The sequence below is a fragment of the Akebia trifoliata genome, chromosome 9, assembly GCF_017979445.1.
Source record: "Akebia trifoliata isolate Shusen 1 chromosome 9, ASM1797944v1, whole genome shotgun sequence".
Lineage (NCBI taxonomy): Eukaryota > Viridiplantae > Streptophyta > Magnoliopsida > Ranunculales > Lardizabalaceae > Akebia > Akebia trifoliata.
The window spans coordinates 11,334,315-11,354,147 of NC_141383.1; positions in this window are offsets into that span (position 1 = coordinate 11,334,315).

Genomic DNA, 19,833 nt, shown 5'->3' on the forward strand with positions numbered 1-19,833 from the left:
ATATCCTTTTCAAGTCTCTCCCCTTTTTTTTTCTTCTACACGTTCTTTTTTTTCCTTCTTAGATGCCTATAAAATCTCCTAAAAATATTCTAAATATTATCCTCCAATAACAATATCAAAATCTGACTAATTAAGGAAAAATTATTGAAAATAAAATAAAGTCCTAATATAATTAGGAAAGTAGTGTTTTCAGTTGGAATTTTCGTGCACCAAATTTGGAGACTTTTGAAAATACACCGCGTAAAATCCGTGTCAAATTCGCGTCAATAGTGTACATGTAGTAACTTCAAACCCGATTGTGACTTGATACAGCCAGTATCTCTTAAAACTCAAAATACGAAAGATGTAGATAATTTTCTCAGTGTTCCATAGCATTTTGAATCATCTTAATCGGATTTGAATGAGAGAGTTATGCCCAAATTACAAAGCGATATCGAAACTGTCCAAAATCGTCCAATTAATTTCGTTTTGCACTTATCACCTCCATTTGCATCCTAAATCAAAATAAAAGAATAATTAGTATATTTAGGCACTAAATATGTATAAATGACTAAATAATAAAAGAGAAAAATATGACATTTTACATTCTTATCAAATTCCCCCACACTCAACTTTTGCTCGTCCTCAGGCAAAACAAAATAAAATGTAACCTAGTAGAAACTCAAGGAAAATGACGAAGACTAACTAAAAACACTACAATGACATAACACAAATTAAATGACTCTAATCCTTCCAACTTACATCTCAGAGATCCTTTAGATGGTATGGCATAATAAAGTAGGAAGAGCACAAATTTACTTCAAAAATAAGCCACGGAGTTATTAAGACTATATAGCATTCATACTTGGAGTGTGTGTGTGTTTTTAGCCAAATATAATATGCATCCTCAAGTTAATGCACAAATTGTATCAAACTTTACTTCTCACGATGCATCACTCTGGTTTTCTCTCAATTTGATATGGTCCTAGCTACACTAATCACTCAAACACTTGTGAAAACAGTTTAAACCATAGGCTTGCTTGTCCACCCACTTTCCACATTTAAAACAGAACATCAAAGGATCAAGAGGTCTTTGAAAAGGTAGTAATGGGGCTAAAGGGTCAAGGGTTCATAAGAAGGAAGAGAAAGGGTATCACAAAATTTCTTCAGAACTAGAAAGTAATTAGAAATTTCAATAAATAGGTCTTTATCATTAAGTACCACATTTCGATCACTCTAGGATAGATTTCATCAATTTTGTTTTCTTTGCTTTAGAGATTTGTGATGCTCCCATTTCTTTAGAACTCGTATTCTTTAAATCCCAACACTTCTTTTCATGTCCCTACTTCTCCTTTGATCACAATCTTTCTTTTTTTTTTTTTTTTAACGAATTTTACACCTTAGAGCCATATGATATTCTCCCCCGCACTTATGCTTTTCCACCCTTCCCAATATCACCTTATAAACAAGATCTAAACTCACTAATTCCAAAGAAAAGGGTAGGTAAAGTGTTTAAGTTCAAAAGAGTAAGTGAATGTGGGTTAATGAAGAAAATATGCTAATGAAGGCTCAAAGGACTATCTAAGGGTCAAATCACAATTAGGACAAAGGCTATTTGATCATGGTGGTAAAATCCTAATTTGGCTCCGTCTTCTCCAAATCTAAACATATAAAATTGTCTCCAGCGGGTTTAAAGCAAGTTCTAGAAAACATGATATTCACAAGATGCACTCAGAAAAAAAGTTTAAATTGATATGTATAATGAATCAATTATAAGGCTCAAACAACTCACAAATATTGCGGAATTATGCAAGTATCATTCAATATGTCTCCATGCTTCACTTTAAGATAACAGATTACTCGTATCAAGGCTAATGTGCATCAAAATTTCCAAGTATGACTACAATATAAGCAAATTAACTCCATTTATTATTTTATCTGTAAAAGTATGCTCAAGTCTATTTACAAACCAGATATCTTAAGAATAAGTTTCATCATTGAGTTGGAAGGAATTCTAAGAAGAAAACAATTTTTTTTTTTTTTATTTTTTAAATTAAAGGTGTAAATCCCTCCCCCACACTTAAATCCTACATTATCCTCAATGTAGATCAGAATAAGCCTATAAGTAGAAATATAAACATGAGCAAGGTATTCACGAAAATCACAAAATAAAATAAAAAATGAAATCAACCAAAGTAAATGGAGGAGAGAAAGAAAATGCAAATCTATGTCGATGTATCCTCAATAGCCTTGGTTGAATTGGGTTGCCTCCCAGTAGCGCTTGAATGTTTACAGTCCTTCAGCCTAGACTTTGTACCTTGTTTTTAGTCATTTGTGAATGGCGCCTCTAGGAGGGGTACTTCCTCCACAGTGTGCTCTAGAAAAGCCTCATAGTAAGGCTTCAAGCGATGGCCATTCACCTTGAATTCATTTCCAGTTTTGTCACTTTTTATCTGTACAGCACCATGAGGAAAAACATTAGTGACAACGAAAAGACCAACCCATCTAAAACGTAACTTACCAGGAAAAAGTTTAAGTCTAAAATGGAAAAGAAGAACTTTTTGGCCCACAGCAAAGGCCTTGCCACAGATCATCTTATCATGAAAAGTTTTAGTTTTCTCCTTGGAGAGCCATACGCTATCATATGCCTTGTTTCTGATCTCCTTAAGTTCATTCAATTGGAGTTTTCTATGTAAATTGGCCTCATCAATGTCTATGTTGAAAGACTTACAGCCCACCACGCCCTATGCTCAAGCTCAACTGGTAAATGACACGCCTTATCATAGACAAGTTTGAATGGAGACATCCCAATTGGCGTTTTGTATGCTGTCCTATAGGCCCAAAGTGAATTATCAAGTCTTTTACTCCAATCCTTGCGTGTAGGACCCACAGTTTTTTCCAAAATTCCCTTAATCTCATGATCTGAGACCTCTGCTTGTCCATTCATCTGAGGATGATATGGTGTTGCCACCTTGTGATTCACCTTGTATTTCTTCAAAAGAGCCTCAATTGTTTTGTTGCAGAAGTGTAATTCATCATCACTAATAATCGCACGAGGCACTCCAAACCTAGTAAATATGTTAGATCTCAAGAAGTCTGCACCAACTTTAGAATCAGTAGTTCCGATGCCTTAGCCTCCACCCACTTAGACACATAATCAACAGTCAAAAGAATGTAAAGAAAACCGTTAGATGAAGGAAACGGCCCCATGAAATCTAGCCATTTTCTTAAGCTTTTTTTTATTAGATTGAGAGTATCAGGGAATTGTTTAGTAACTAAATAATTCACAATATCCGAATACCACGGTTCACTTACCTCAATCCCAAAGAGCTGCTCATCTGTGAATGATTTTTGCAATGGTAAGGTGACCTCCTCATATACAAGTCTGCTCAAATGGTCGGCTACCAAGTTTTCACTCCCCTTTTTGTCCTTGTTCTCCAAATCGAATTCTTGAAGTAACAGCACCCATCTAATCAGGCTTGGTTTGGCCTCCTTCTTTGTCATCAAATACTTCAAAGCTGCATGATCAGTATAAACAATAACTTTAGTTTGAAGTAAATAAAAGCGAAATTTATCTAAAGCGAAAACCACAGCAATGAGCTCTTTTTCAGTTGTGGAATAGTTCAGTTGGGCATCATTGAGCGTCCTAGAGGCATAGTAGGTAGCATAGGGCTTCTTGTCTATTCTTTGTCCAAACACAGCCCTAATAGCATAATCTGAGGCGTCACACATCAATTCAAATGGTAAGGACCAATTAGGTGGAGATATAATTGGAGCAGTAGTCAATAAGTCCTTCAAATTCTCAAAAGCCTTCTTGCACTCCTCATCAAACTCAAAGGGAGTGTCCTTTTGGAGCAACCAACACAAGGGCCTTGATGCTTTGGAAAAATCCTAGATAAATCTCCTGTAAAATCCTGCATGACCAAGAAATGACCGAACTTTTCTCACACAAGTGGGAGAGGGTAAGTAACGTACAAGATCTACCTTAGATTTATCAACCTCAATCCCCCTAGTAGATATAATATGTCCTAAAAAATCCCTTGAGTCACCATGAAGTGACACTTTTCCCAATTTAGAACCAAGTTAGTTTCAACACAACGTTTTAAAATAAGTTCCAAATTTCCTAAGCATGCATCAAAATCTCTACCAAAGACACTAAAATCATCCATAAACACCTCAATGATATTCTCAATGTATTCAGAAAAAGTGGAAAGCATACAATTTGAAACGTACTTGGTGCATTGCACAATCCAAATGGCATTACGTCTGTAGGCATAAGTGCCAAAAGGGCAAGTGAAGGTGGTCTTCTCTTGATCATCTTAGGCTATACAGATCTGGTTGTACCCACTATATCCATTCAAAAAGCAATAAAAAGGGTAACCAGCTAACCTCTCAAGCATCTGATCGATGAAGGGCAGAGGAAAATGGTCCTTCCTTGTTGACGCATTGAGCTTCCTATAATCTATTTAAACTCGATAACCAGTCACAACTTGTTGAGGTACCAGCTCATTCTCCTCATTATTTACTACAGTAACTCCAGACTTCTTTGGCACAACTTGAACAAGAGACACCCACTTGCTATCTGAAATAGGGTAAATAACGCCACAATCAAGTAACTTAATTATCTCCTCTTGCACTACCTTCATCATGGGTGGATGTAGGCGTCTCTGGACTTCTCTGGTGGGTTTGGCACCATCCTCCAATAAGATTCTATGGACGCACATGGTTGGGCTGATTCCCTTGATATCTTTCAAAGTCCAACCAATGACGGTCTCATACTTCTTAAGAATGTCCACAAGCTTCTTATTTTGTTTTTCCTCCAACTTCGAGGATATAATAACAGGCAACATCTCCTTATCTCCCAAAAACACATACTTCAAGTGATCTGGAAAAACCTTAAGATCAAGTATAGTGGCCTGTATCACTGAAGGTAACATCTTGTTAGTTGAAATAGGAAGGGACAAAGGAGGAATAAACCTTAGTAAAATGGGTTGGGACTCAAGGGAGGCCACGGTTCAGATCACAATGTGCTCTTCAACCTTCTCCAACTCAGCTTTAGAAATGGAATCTCCATTCTCAATATAACCAACTCCTTGATAGAGTGTTACTTTCAACTCATCCTCTTCCATTGCTTTCATAAATCTCTGCGCAAATGAATCAATATTATCAATAGAAAAATAGGGTTTAATGTCAGTCAATGGATACCTCATAGCTTCAAAGATGTTGAAGCGTATAATTTCATTATCAAATTCCATGGTCAATGTTCCTCCATAAATCGATCTTTGTTCTTGCAGTCCTCATGAATGGGCACTCTAAAAGTAATGGAGTGGAATTTAGGGGTGACTCTTCCATATCAAGGACATAGAAGTCAGCGAGAAAAATGAGTTGATTCACCTTTACAAGAACATCCTCAACGTATCCTTTAGGATACTTGTTAGATCGATCAGCCAATTGGATAACAACATGATCACTTTTAAGTTCACCCAGATTTAAAGAAGCATAAAGACTATAAGGCATCAGCTCCTAAGTCTAACATGACATTATCAAATTTATTGGTACCAATCACACAAGGAATAGAAAAACTCCCTGGATCCTTAAGCTTTGGTGGCAATTTCCTTTGGATGACAGTCGAGACTGTCTCATTCATCTTTACTACCTCTTTCTCACGAGTTTACTTCCTTGTAGTGCAAAGCTCTTTCAGAAATTTGGCATATTTTGGCACTTGCTTCAAACACTCAATCAAAGGCATGTTGACTTTTACCTTCTTAAAAATCTCTAAGATGGCTTGATCAGATTCATCCTTCTTGGTTTTGGCAAACATACTAGAAAAAGGCACACGAGCAAAAGGATTAGAATTGAAAGAATTTTTAAGGTTTTGCTCATTACCTTGAGGTTTTAAAGCATTCTCATATGATGATGAACCAATCACTTCTGTCTTTGATGTGGCAGGATCTTTCTCTTTGTCATTTTCCTTATTGTGGGTCACTTGGGCCTTCTTTAGGGTTTTGGGAACATCCACAAGGGTCTTACCACTCCTTGTGGTAACAGCTTTAGCTTGTTCAATATTTTGGTTGGGAACAGTGTTGCTAGGCAATTTTTCGCTTTCGGTTATCTTTCCTATAAAGTCTACCACTTGTCCCAACTACTTTTTCAACTCTACAATGTCTTTAGTGTGAGCCTGTTGACCTGTAACAAGAGCTTGAGTAGCAGTAGTTAAATTCTGCTACCCTTGAGCATGGGACTTTAAAATCTCATCATAATTAGGAGCAGTAGAATTTGTAGGCACATGAGGATTAGATACAAAGTTTTGAGGTACCTGAGGTGAGACAAAGTGGTACCTGAGGTCTCATCAGAAAACCTGGAGGGCGTGGAAACACTTGCCCTTGTCTTAAGGGTTCTGAATATTATCATTGTTGGCCCAACATAAATTGGGGTGATCTCTAAGTCCAGGGTTATATGTGTTAGAGAAAGGGTTGTACCTTTGTCCACCTTAATTGCCTTGGAACCCAATAGCATTAAGAGACTCCCATCCTCCATTATTGATCAGTTGCGGACATTGGTTAGTTGGATGCCCTTGAGTACAACACACACCACAGATTTCAGCAACTTGTTGTACTTGTGCTCCATTCACGTTCAATACTTGAGATAGAAGAGTAGACATTTTATTAACTTTTCCTCAAGAGTAGAGTTAGAAGATACCTTATTCACCCCACGAGTAGAGTTTAACACTCCCTCATATTGTTGATAATTAAGAGCAAGTTGGGCGATCAACTCCTTAGCAACTTCAGGTGTCTTATCCACAAAAGAACCTCCAGTAGCAGCATCTAACAATTGATGTTCAAAAGGGAGGAGTCCCTCATAAAAGTAAGTAAGTAGATTTCCTTCTTTCATCCCATGTGAAGGACATGATGCAACTAAGCTCTTGAATCTCTCATAGTAGGCATAAAATGCCTCATCCTTCCTTTGCTCAATTCCAGTTATTTGCTTTCTCAAAACAGTAATCCTTGAGACGGGGAAGTACTTAGTCAGAAACTCAGTCATCAACTTCTCCCATGTGTTGATATAGCCTGAAGGTAGATCAAACGACCAAGTCTTTGCCCTATTTTCAGTGAGAAAGAGAATGACTTCAGCTTCAAAATGTTGAGATCCGCATTTTGTGGGTACATACTTGAACACACAAACTGAAACTTAAAATTAAAATAAAAAGAAAGAAATAATAAAAATTAAAATGAAAATTAAAGAAATAAATATTTACAATTGATTATTTTCTCTCACAATTCAGAAAATCAAATTCATTAAATGACTAATCAAATTTCTTCAACATAGACAATGAATTTCATGCCTTAATTATATATCCGAATTGAATCAAAGTGCAAGCCTAAAGAGATCATGCATTTTATAAATTCCTTCTTAGATAAACCCTAGGGTTTTGGAAAAGTCCATCACCTAATTATTTTGATTAAGCAATCAAGTTAATATTCAGCATATCTTTACAACTTCTTAAACAAATAATTAAGATTAAAAAGAATTATGATTCAATTACCTACTCCTCAAACCTATGGAAAAGTCCATGGTTAAAGAACATGCAATTTTTAGATTATAACTATTGTTCATAGTTTTTACCACTTTTAAATCATACCCCAAATCAATTAGGTAATTAGAAATCAGTTCGAAATCTCCTTGATAGGAGGATCAGTAGGACCTTCATCCTCTTTGTCATCCTCATACTGAAGTTGAGCAACCTCAAAGCTTTCATGCAAAGCCTTTGAAAAGATTTCTTCTGCCAATCGAAAATATTGGATTTGTAGTTGCCCCAGCAATCTCCTAGTCTTAGCTTCATCTTCCTTGGACTGAGTTGCCCTAGCCGTCTCGATACTAGCCCTAAGGGAGCCTAGCTTAAGCTCTTGTTTCCATACCTTTTCTTGGAGTTCCGTTAGTTCTGCGTCTCTCCTTTGTACTCTCTCTTTGTAGTTGGCCAGTTCCAGTTGAAGAACACCCTGAAGATCTGTCAACTTCTTATTGGTGGCCTCTAAGGCTAAGTTTGCCTTAGAAAATTAGGCCAGGTTGACCTTCATTTCCTCTTTAGACTTCTAGGAAAATTAGTTAGAAGAGGCCAGTTCAGCCTAAAACAAAGTAATCTTTTCCTCATGCTTCCTAGTTGAACAACAGTCTGGTTCTCAGCCTCATGCCATTTCAAGAAAACCAAGGTTCCATAGACGTTGGCCTGCAAGAAGAATAAAGCAGTTAAGTGAGTAAAAGCCTGAAAGGTAAAAAAATAGAATAGGAAGAATAAATAATTACCTAATAAAGGTCGTAGACAAATTGACCAAAGCTCAGGTCAACATTGACCCGATCCACAACATCCCAATCTTTGGAAGAAATGGATTGGGAGAGTAGACAGGCAGCAACGATAGGGTTCTTTACCCCGTAACTTTTATTATGAACATGGAAATGAGGCCAAAAGATATTATTCTCATTTTCCTCTTGGAGGAAGGCCCCATGATCCCCCCTAAGAGAATACAACTTCCTCTTAAGGAGTCCTACGATGACTGCGACCCTCTTGGTTAGACTCCTCTAGAGGGGAAGGACTCCTTAAACTCTTCTTGATTAGCCTGTGCTTCTTGCGTGACTGAAGATCAAGAACAAGGTTGTATTCCCTGATGGTATTCGAGCTCTGCCCTGCTTGAGCCTGAATCTTCTCAAGAAGCCTAGTAGGGATAGTAACAACAGTAACAACACCAATGGTAGTAGAAGTAGAAATAGAAGCAAGAGCAACCTACTCCCAATACACTAAGGCAAGTAGGCCTACTTCTCTAGTGAGGATGGCGCTTTGAGAAGTCAGACTCTTCTTCTTCTTCTTTTTGGCTGGGTCAATGAGAGGAGTAGCCCTTATGGTAGGGGAACAGGAGAAATGGAACTCCGAGAGGTCAATGGTCATGGTGTTGGGGGACCTTAAAAGAATTAGAGGTGAAAGAACACCGGAAATAGAAGCCAAGAAAAGATCAAGATTTTAAGGGATCCATTCTACATGACCAAAGGAAGCTTGACCAAATATGGCCCATCGTGCAAGTGGCCAAGGGAAAATAAAGGCAAGGAGAAAGGGAGATCGAGATCTGGTCGACCTAATCAAAGGATACTCGTAGTGCAAGTGGTCGAGGCAAAATAGAAGGGAAGTCTTTTTTCAGCACCCCCTTAACAGCTCTGGTTTGGAGGTCCACTACCACTAGTTTTCAATCTTTAGATGCTCTATGTTGCTCTTTCTTAGCTTCAACAGTGAAAAGGGTAGAAGAATATATGAAGAAAAAGAAAGCAAAAGGTAGAAGCATATTAAGTTGTAGACAGAATAAAAAAATGAAACATAGCCAGAAACCTAAAGTTAGTCTTATCCTGAAAGGTCTGAAGGACTCTAAATCCCTCACGAAGAACATAGGGGCGAACTCCCAGTTCTCAAAGATAAACGGGGTTGTACTACCCTTTGTCAGCATTGGGGAGAGAAAGAGCTACTGCCACTGTTGCACTCTTGGAGGATAGTGAGTAATACCCCAGATGTTGGGGGATAGCTTTTAGATTGTATTTGGAAAGGAACTCATTGGGGGTAATGCCCATCTTCTTTACAATCTCCACCAAATGGTAGAAGTTGCCAAACATTTAGCTTGGCACCCGATTTATCTTACTCACTACCTCCCTGAGGAAGAGAGTGAGAGGGAAATTATGATCAACATTAATTTAACCGGTGTAGACCATAATTTTCCCTTGACGGCATTCACTAGGGGTTTTTGGGATCATTACAAACCCAAAGAGACAGAAAGACAAGGATATAGAGACCCTTCTGAAGTTGGGTTAGCATTCATTAAGAAAATAAGTTTGTAGAAAAGAGAAGAAAAGGAAATAAGGTTACCTTAGTCTGAGAGAGGTAGGAATAGTAGTAAAGTAGAAAAAAAAAGAATTTTACGTAGAGTGCAAAGAGACAAAGTTATAGAGAGCAATAACACAATAAGAGGAAGAATGAACACTAAGTCTCCTATTTATAATAATAAGTAAAGGAGTACACACGCCTGAGAGGATAACTTTAGTCCAACCTAAACGTCGTAATTTGGCGGTAGTACAGATGATAGTAGAGCACGTGGACGGACACAAATGAAGATTGATTGATCTTAACCATTAGAGATGATTTGAATGACGTATTAAATACGTCAATTCATTAAGGGTAAAAGTAATTATAGAGAATCAAGGGAGCCAATGAGAAAGAGGTTATATGCTTCGAAAAGATGGAGAGACTTCGCATCTTCTCAAGAGGGGATAATTGTAAAGGGAAATAATCGTGCAATTATCTAAGCCATACACGTATCCAAGTCGATTAAGTAGTACCATGCGTAGATCAGCATATGGATGCTACCCAGCAGTAGGACAGATCAAAGTAGAGATTTTTCTAGCCTGGAAAGAAGGGCAGCATAACACTGAATGAAACCTGGTCAAAGAATACCCGTAATCTTGATATGTGCATGCCACACCTAGAGATCTCAGAGAAAATCTCCCTAGTATAGTATAACCAATCCAGAAGATCCATATTCTGTTTGTAGATTTACAGTGTAGACATGAGAAGTTTGAATTGAAAACTCAATGCTACATTGTTTGGAGTCGCCACCAATCTTTTTTGGAAATGGGTGTGAATGGGCACCTGAATCGATTTTTTGAAAATCATTTTTTTTTCATGGCATTGTAGTGACCTAAGATCTAGGTAATAAGGTCTGGTTAGAGGATGGGGAAGGTGTTAGGCACCCCATCCTCTTCATCAAAAGTGGTTACCTTGCTTGGCCATTATTTTTGTGAAACTTAAATAAATAAATACTAAATGTATAAGAATGCATGCTAAAGATGGTGTGTGCATTGAGCTAAATATTCCCTTAAGAAAGGAATTTGATTTCAATATGACATTAACGACATCCTATGGAAAGGGATGGCTTATGTGGTCACATTAAATTTTATGAATATGAATGTAAGTTTGAGCTTTTAGAGAGACTTCATGATGAAATTCCCTTGAGGCCACAACTTTGATGCATGTATGCATGGTTAGAAACTTAGTATTTCACCCCATCAAGAGGGTGACACATTTCTTCATCATTGCCATACATATGTGAGTGTGTGCATTATATATAACATGATGCATAAGTTTAAGGTAAAGAAGACTTTAACCCCATCCTTTTGATGGAACCTTGGTCCAATCTATCGGAGATGGGAGAGGGTGTGCATTATATCCTAAAGTTTCTATAAAGAAGAAAATGAGAGGGGTAGAAGAAGAAATGCAAACTTTAAAATAAATAAACTAGATTTTAAACCCCACCATATCCCTTGATGAATTTGAACCTTGAAAGGTAAACTTGAGAGTTGAGTGAGATGGGTGAAGGTTGAGTGAGTTGAAATTTAGAAGATGAGAGAATGAGTAGGGATTTTGATAGAGTTTTAGGTTGAGAGATGAGGGCGTCAGAGCATGAATTGTTCATATAAAATAACGGTATTTATAGAGTTTTTAGAAAAAATTTAAGGATAAAATAGTCCAATAGTAAAAATAAAGAGAATGGACATGAGGTTTAGGTAAATTTTTTTGGATTTTTCATTTGTATGAGGGTAACGGTGACATTTGTGAAAAAATCCTAAAAACATACTTTGATAGTTGGTTTTTTGATAAATAGTGGTAAGATAATAAAGGTTACTTTTAGGAGGGTGAGTAGGGTAGTGACCTGTGTAAAGGTGGAGTAGTAGGTGAAAAATAGACCTTCTGTTCATTTGTAAATAACTCATAAAGTAAGGTGGATGTATATTTTTGAAATGGACCAATGGAAGAACAAAAGTAATTTTGAGAGGGTGAGTAGGGAGTAACATATGTAAAGGTGAAGTGTTAGGTGAAAAGTAGACCTTGGTTCATTTGTAAATAACTTATAAAGTAAGGGTGGAAGTATGTTTTTGAAATGAACTAATAGGAGAGTTCCATGTATGTACTTGAAGATTCCCACTTTTTGAGGGTATGATTGGAAGTTCTCTCAACTTTGGAGTCATCTCGAGAAAATTTGAATTTTTCTAATGGGTTCGTGCAAATTGGGGTGTTTACAGCTGCCCCTCTTTGCAGGAGTTGCTTGCAAAGAACTACAAAGAATAGACTAGACCCTTATTTGTGCGAGTCCAAAATGATTTATCACAAGATGATTTAAAACGTCAAATGGATTGAAGATTTTTTTATTTATAGAATGTGGCTACCCAAGACGGGGTTTGACAGGGTTAGCCTTTTTTAAACCCTTGACAGCATGGAACTCATTTGAAATCTTAGATAATTTTTTATTTTTTTATTTTTTGATTTTCGAAAGTGATTGACATTTCAAACCAAACAATGCAATCTTTGAATTTTTTTTCTTTTCCCCTTGTTGATTCTGAATTTTGAACTTATTTTTGCATCTTCATGTAAGTTACAAGATCGTCTTAAGAGGGCTAAACGATACGTGGCCGTTCTTGAGAAAGGCTTGCTTTGAAGATGTATGACAACCTGATATTTGAGTATTTGGTAAGTCTTCTGCTTCAGATGCGAAGAGAATTGTCATTGACTAGACTGCTCAAATTAAAGTCTTAGAGGATAGATTTGATGCCTATTATGTTTTGCATGTAAATATTTGAGTAGTTCTTCCTCCGTTGTCCCCTTTTATACTTTACTTTCAAGAAGAGCTATATAGTACTTGTTTGAAATAAATGAAATGAAAAAATAGGTTTTTTACATAGTAGCCTCAGATATATCTACTGCTTTTGAAAACTCTTGATTTTGAGAAAGTCCTAGGTTTTTCGTCACAGGCTAAAAATAGTAATTTTGATGATATATTTCTTTTTGTTTTAGATTTTGAAAGATTGCATTTGTTGAATAATTTATGACAAACTAATATTTGCCAACTCTGAACTTTGACGATTATGGTGTTTTTGCCAAATGTCAAGGATGCAAGTGTCAGCTAATCCTTAACATCTTTAGAGTCATCCCCGAGACTAATAATTTTGATTGAGATATCTTCGTTATATCTATTGGAACATTGATGAGTATGAGATTTTTATCGTTGACAGTTTATACTTTTGTGGGCCAAGAGTTGTTGGTTTTTTTTTGTGTTATTTTTTTTTTTTCATTTTTGCCCATGGTGTCAGTTACAATTTTCACTAGACCTAATTTTCACATTTTTGCATATCGATGCCTTTTTTGGGTTTTTATCATGCTAGTGGTTTTGATTTTACTATAGACTGATTTTTTTACTCACAGCGCCCTTACGGGTTTTCACCATGCTTTTCACTTTGAACCCCTTTTTTATTTTTCTATGCCCCTCGTGGCTTGGTGACTCAAATTGAGCTGCGAGATCGAACACTCTACTCTTCTAGCGGTGTTCTTTCTTGAGTAATAAATTTGGACTCCCTTCTCGAGTTCCTCCGATGATTTTCATGGTTCGGTGACTCAAGTTGAGCTTCGAGATCAATGACTCTATCCTTCGAGTCGCTATTTTTTTTTCAAACAGTCGACCTGACCTCCCCTCTCGAGTCTTCCAAAGACTTCAACGGCTTAAAATCTGAATTAAGTAGAAAGATCGACTACACTTTGATAATTTTCTCATGACATGCTTTTACCATGATTGAGTTGCCTTAAACCATTCCATGATTTGAGAGGACTTTAAATAGGATGAAACTAGGCTTAGGTTAGGGTTGTGAAAGATAAGAAAATGCTAAATCTAAAATTATTGATGGATAGAATGGACAAGGGGTTTGTCTGTTTTTGTTTCGAAAATATAATCTATGTCTCCTTCCAGCGTCTCACAAACTTGTTTAGGTAAGAGATTTGGGTCAAGCTTAAGATCAAACATTCGAGGTTTTTTACTTTTTTGATTTTTTTATATTTTTAGTCGTTTACAGTTAATCCTCATGCGGGCCAAGAGTATACTTTGGCATTTTCTTTTTACTTTAGATCTCTTTTTTTTATTTTTATTTTTTGGTTTTGCTTTTTTTTTATTTTGATTTTCTTGATAACGGTGACCTGCCTTAGTCTTGGATTAAGAAATGAAAGTGAGGGCTCAAAAAGAGTTAACTAAGGGTGGATAATTGTTTAGGTAGTAGAAAGATGGCCTCTCTTCATTTCAAGGGATAACTTTAGGCGTAATATTTTTTTACGGTGTCAGCATTAATCGGTTGTGGAAAGACTTCCCCGTCCATCTCTATAAGAATCAGTGTTTCCCCAGACAATATATTTTGGATGATAAATCGCCCATCGTAATTTGGACGAAACTTCCCTCTCACATCTTCTTGTATTGGCAGAATCTTCTTCAGAACTAGGTCTCCTGGTACGAACTCTTGAGGTTGAACCTTCTTGTTATAAGCACATGCTATTCTTCGTTGATAAGTTTGACCGTGACAAATTGCTGAAAGACATGTTCAACTGATCAAACCGGATTTGGGCCCATTCTGTCTCGTCCAATTCAACTTCTTTTAAGATCCAAAGGGAGGGAATCTCGACCTTAACAGGTAAGACTGCTTCCATTCCATAGACCAGTGAATAAGGCATTGTCTTAATTGAAATTCGGATTGATGTTCGATAAGCATGTAGAGCAAATGGTAACATCTCTTGCCAATCCTTATAAATGACAACCATTTTCTCGATGATCTTTTTGATATTTTTGTTGGTCGCTTCGACTGCTCCATTTATCTTTAGTCTATAAATGACTAAGTTGTGATGGGTGATTTGAAAAACCTTTCACATCTTAGACATGTCTTTGTTCTTGAGATTTTTGGCATTATTAGTTACTATTCCGCTTGGAAGGCCGTATCAATATATGATGTTGTTCTTCAAAAAATTCAAGACGTTGCCCCTCGTCACATTGGCGTAGGATGCGACTTCTACCTATTTTGTAAAGTAGTCGATGGCAACCAAGATGAAGCGATACCTATTGGAAGCTTGAGGATTGATCTGTCCGATGACGTCCATGCCCTAAAGTGAAAAAGGCCAAGGAGAAGTCATGTTGTGCAATTATGAAGGTGGTGCATTGATTTTATTGGCGCAGGTTTGACACAAATGACACTTTTGAACATGTTGGTACCCGTCACTCTCCATAGTCATCCAGTAGTAACCCATTCTCATTATCTTCTTTGCGAGCATATGTGATCCACAGATTCCACCATGTACAATTTCAATCAGTCGTTGAGTTTCTACTTCTATTACACACCTTAAGAGAATCTCGTGGTGTGATTTCTTTTATAAGACTCCGTTACTCAAAAAAAACTGTCCTGCCAATCTCTGAATAGTCTTTCGATCATTTATTGTGACATCCAGTGGGAAAGTTCGATCCTCTAAGAATGCCTTGATGTCTACATACCATGGTATTTTCTCAAGTTCTTTGATCTCCCCAGACAAGCAATATGCTGGCTTATCTTGAATACCAATCTCAAGAGGATCAACAACGGTATCTTCGGAGATGTTGATGATTGAGGCTAGAGTGGCTAGTGCATCTGTAAATTGGTTATTAGCCCTTTCCATATAAGTGAATGAGATCCGAGTGAAGTTTTAACTCAGATCCTCGAGATATTCATGATAAGGAACCAGTCTCTGCTCTCAAGTCTTCCATTCTCTCGTTGTTTGATAGACTACCAGACTTGAGTCTCCAAATACATCATTTCATCCACTTCAAGGTCAATTGCTACTTTCAACCCTACGATGCCTACTTCGTACTCAATTTCGTTGTTTGAACATTGAAACCTTAATCTGACTACAATGGGAATATGAGTTCCTTCTGTCTTGACCAAGATTGTCCCGATTTCGTTTTCCTTTTTATTTACTACTCCATCAAAGTACATTTTCTAGTTTTTGTCTTCCTCGTCATCTTTGGTTTCAGCAAACAAAATAGCTTCATTAGGAAAATTTGTTTTTAGTGGCTCATAGTCGGGTAGGAGGTGCTTCGCTAAGTGGTCAACAATCGCATGTACTTTATTGGCCTTTTGAGTGACATAGGTAATATTGAACTCAGATTATAGTAGTTGTCATTTCGCAGTGCGTCCTGTTAGTACCAGTTTCTCAAAAAGATACTTCAAAAGGTCCATTCGAACGATAAGCATGGTTGAGTAACTGAGCAAATAGTGGCGTAATTGTTGTGATGCCTAGACGAGGGTGCAACATATCCTTTTGAGAGTCGAATAGTTCACCTCATAACTTGTGAACTTTTTGCTAAGGTAGTAGATGGCTTTCTCTTTTCGGTCAGTTTCATCATGTTGCCCCAGTACACAGCCCATGGAGTTTTCTTGTACAGATAAATACATCAGTAAAGGTCTACCTGGTATAGGTGGAACCAAGACTGGTGGATTAAGCAGGTATCTTTTAATCATGTCGAAAGCTTCTTGACAGTCTTCATTCCATTCTTTCGACTCATTCTTCTCCAGTAGTTTGAATATTGGCTCACAGATTGGTGTTAGTTGTACGATGAACCAACTAATGTACTGAATTCTACCTAGGAATACCTTGATCTCTTTCTCTGATTTGGGTGGCTCCATATTTATAATGTACTTTGTTTTAGTTGGATTGATTTTGATGCCTCTTCTACTGACAATGAACCCCAACAGCTTCCCTGACGTTGCCCCAAATACATATTTTGTTGGATTAAGCCTTAGATTGTACTTTCTTAATCGATTGAATAATTTCTTTAAATTCACCAGATGATCCTTGTTGAGATTTGATTTAGCTATTCTGTCGTCTACGTAAAATTTTATCTCCTTATGAATCATGTTGTTGAACATAGTAGTCATGGCTCGTTGATAAGTTATCCCAACGTTCTTGAGAATGAAAGGTATCCCATGGTGATGAATGTAGTCTTCTCTTAGTCTTCTTCTGTCATTTTTATCTGATTATAATCCAAGAAGTCATTCTTGAAGGAGAACATGTCGTGCCAACTGTATTATTGAACAGAGTATTGATGTGCTGTAATAGAAAATCGTCCTTAGGGCTAGCTTTATTCAAATTTATGTAGTCAACACACATGCGTACTTTCCCATCCTTCTTAGGTATAGGAACGACATTAACTAGCCATTCGGGGTAAGTGGATACCATGAGAAACCCTGCTTGGAACTGTTTCATTACTTTATCCTTGACATTAAATGTCCACTCTGATTTCAACCTTCAGAATTTCTACTTGATTGGCTTGCTTTCCGATCTGATAGGTAACTTGTGAACAACTAGATCTGTGTCTAATCTGGACATGTCTTGATAGGACCATGCGAAGACATCTTAGTACTGTTCTAAGAACTTTGTCATCTCTTCTTTCTGTTCAGTTGTCAATAGGGCTCCGATTTTAACGATCCGTGGGTCATTTTCGATGCATAGGTTCACTGAGTTTGTGTCCTCTATATTTGGCTGAACATCCTTTTCGTAACGTTTTATGAATTCGTTGATTTATTTTGGAAGATATTCTACCTCTTTCTCTAACTCTTCTTCAATCCCCATGAGATCAAAGTCAAGCTTGAGATCAATGTTGTATTCATGTCTTTCATACTCTGTTCTGTCACAAGACTCATTTAACTAAGGAAATTCTTTGAAAACCTTTTGTATTTTGAAGATTTCTAATTTTTTTGAATTTTTGAAGATATTTGATTTTTTAAACTTTTGTAGAGTTTTTAATTTTTTTGGATTTTGAAAGGTTGTTTATTTTTTTGAATTTTGAAAGATTTCTGATTTTTTTGGATTTTGCGGACTATCTGTATTTTTGCAACAAGCTGAAAAAAAATCATACAAATTCATTAGCGACAAGGGTGAGCCCCCAAAATAGTATTGCTCCGAAGACGAAGGCTCATTATGGTTCACGGGCAAATGAGATTCCGTTGTTGTCATTTCTTTTTGGAGGTCGTAGGGATTCTGGACCCTATGGCGGCATCATAAGTGATTGGGTATTCTTCCCAATTCTTGAAGACTTGCCCTTCTTCTGCTAGGTAGATAGGTCGGAAGAGTGGCTCCCTTGATGGTTCAGATATGACCATCACTTCTAATGACTACTGTCAGACCGGGTACAGGCATTTGAAAGGTGGGTGGGATTACGACAGATCCCCAATCGATCTTAAAGGGGAACAATGATACTTCTTCTTCACATATTGCGACTTCCGCCTTGGTGGGCTCTCTTTCTTTTTTTTTTACTCTCTTCGGAATCTCCTCTGAACAGGATGTCCATGCCATCCATAAAGGAATGCAAGACTTAACAAATGAATCTTCTTACGATTGAACGGACTCGATATTGACAACACTTGGTTCTCCTATGTGGTTTGTTGGTAGTGGTCATGACAAATCATCGGGCTTCCTCGAGGATCGTGGGAAGATGGTGCTGATGTGTGGTACTTTGCCCAACTTCTAGACATTGGGCTCTAGACATTGCCCAACTTAGAGATGTCCTTCTTTGTAGGTTTGAACCTGAAACCAAAGTAGGGAGAGTATGCTTTTGCGTGCTGATAAGGGTGGCCCTATTTTTTCCTTTAGGCTCTAGCCCTTGTTTCGACCAGTACCTCACTTTCTTCATTACTCTTTCGATCATTAAATTTATTTTCTATAATTCTACCTTTGTCTTCTTATTTTCCCTTGGGATATGGTTAACAAATGTGAACTAGAAGATGTGATATCCTTCCTTGTCCCTAGTCATTTCCACATCGATATAAAGTACATCTGGCGATCGATCGATGGGTATGAGATCCTCTGCAAGAGCAGAGATCACCCTCTGTTCCATAATAAATTTGACCTGTTGATGTAAGGAAGAAGGAACTACTCTAATGATATGAATCCAAGGTCTTCCAAAGAGAAGATTGAATGTCGTGGATATGTCTAAGATCTCAAATGTCACTTCAAAGGTGTATGATCTGATGGTGATAGGGAGGTCCAGTTTCCCTAACAACTCAGTTTTCTTACTATCAAAAGCCCTTACGGTCTTTTAATTGGCCTGAGGTGAGACAAATCTATGTTTAGCTTGTGCAATGTTTGTAGAGGATAAACATTAAGAGCCGAACCATTGTCGATCAGTACCCTTGCTACCATCATACCTTTGCAAATTACCATAATGCACAATGGCTCAACGTGTCCACGCCTCCTGTTAATAAATTCATCATTTGTGAAGGTGGTCGAATTTGGGGGTCATGATCTGACCCATTGTCTTTTCCAACTCTTCTGGCGAGGGGGTTTTAAGTATATGTGCACTACTAAGGACTTTGAGCAATACTTCTCGATGGTGCTCTAAGTTTAATAGCAGGTCAAAGATACTGATTTGAGCTAGCATTCTGTTGAACTGCTCTACTATGTTGTACTCACTCTTCCAAATGAGTTTGAGGAGATCGACTGCTTCCTTGTCGGTTACTCGACTTTTGTTCTTTTCTTGCTCTCTCTGCGGTGTCCGTTCTTCTTCCACCAATTTTTCTTTCCCTTTTTCTTTATTTTTTCTTCTTCATCTGTCAACCTTTTCTGTTCTTTCTCTGATACTTTGTAGTACCTCCTTGATCTAGTCATGTGCCTAATATTTATTATCATAGCCTCCTTCGATTTTTTGACCCCTGTCGATGTAATGATCATAGTCTCATAATTCAAGATAAGAGGTGGTAGATTGGGCTTGATGATTGATGTGGTGATATCAGGGATTTGTGGGTTAGTATAGGATGAGAGGTGGCCGGGAGGAAAAGCTTGAAGTTTGAGAGGTCAATGTAGTGCAGGGTATGATAAGAGATGGTTAAGAGGTAGAGCCTGAAGTTGGTATGGTGCAAGGTATAATGGGAGGTGGCCGAGAGGAGAAGCTTGGAGTTGGTAATGTGTAGGGTATGATGAGTGGTTGTCATGAA